Consider the following 591-nt stretch of genomic DNA (forward strand, 5'->3'; position numbering starts at 1 on the left):
AAAAAATAGATAAAGAAAAGTCTCAAAAAGAATGTCTAGAAGTTTTTCTTAAGAAACATCCATAAAAAATTAAACATTTAACTTAAAGGTAAATGAAATAGGAAAAATAAATAATAAATAGATAAAAGAAAAGGCTCAGAAAGAATGCCTAGGATTTGTTTTCTTAAATAATTATCCTATAAACATAAACATTTAATATCACAATATTCGTTGGAAGAAAATGGTGAAAAAGCAGCAAAAATCGTGGACGGCAGGATTTGAACCTGCGCGGGCAAAGCCCACATGATTTCTAGTCATGCCCGATAACCACTCCGGCACGTCCACTTATTTATACGGTCGTCTAATTTGTACAATGTTTCTTTCTTCCCAGCAGCTAGGGTCCCAGGGATCAACATAAAGCCGATGTTTAGAATAAAGCACAAGAAAAATCAAAATTTAATATCCGCGTGCACTAAAGGAAAATAGGTATCGGGTAATTATCTATTTTCTACTATGAAATGTTCATTTTTCTGGAAAAATGATCAAGAAAGCTAGATCTACGTAGTCATAGTCAACCTCTCAAAATTATAAGCAATTCAATACGAAACAAGG

The 591-nt window shown here is 32.7% G+C and overlaps 1 non-coding gene across 1 annotated transcript; it reads right to left on the bottom strand.

The window, feature by feature from the left end:
• Positions 1 to 242: 242 nt before the first annotated feature.
• TRNAS-AGA (transfer RNA serine (anticodon AGA)) lies at positions 243 to 324 on the bottom strand. Its single transcript has one exon. It is a non-coding gene; the product is annotated as a tRNA-Ser (tRNA).
• Between the last annotated feature and the right edge of the window lie 267 nt (positions 325 to 591).

This window comes from Phoenix dactylifera, chromosome 12, assembly GCF_051530095.1.
Source record: "Phoenix dactylifera cultivar Ajwa chromosome 12, Ajwa_hap1_PhDact_Kaust_v1.1, whole genome shotgun sequence".
NCBI lineage: Eukaryota > Viridiplantae > Streptophyta > Magnoliopsida > Arecales > Arecaceae > Phoenix > Phoenix dactylifera.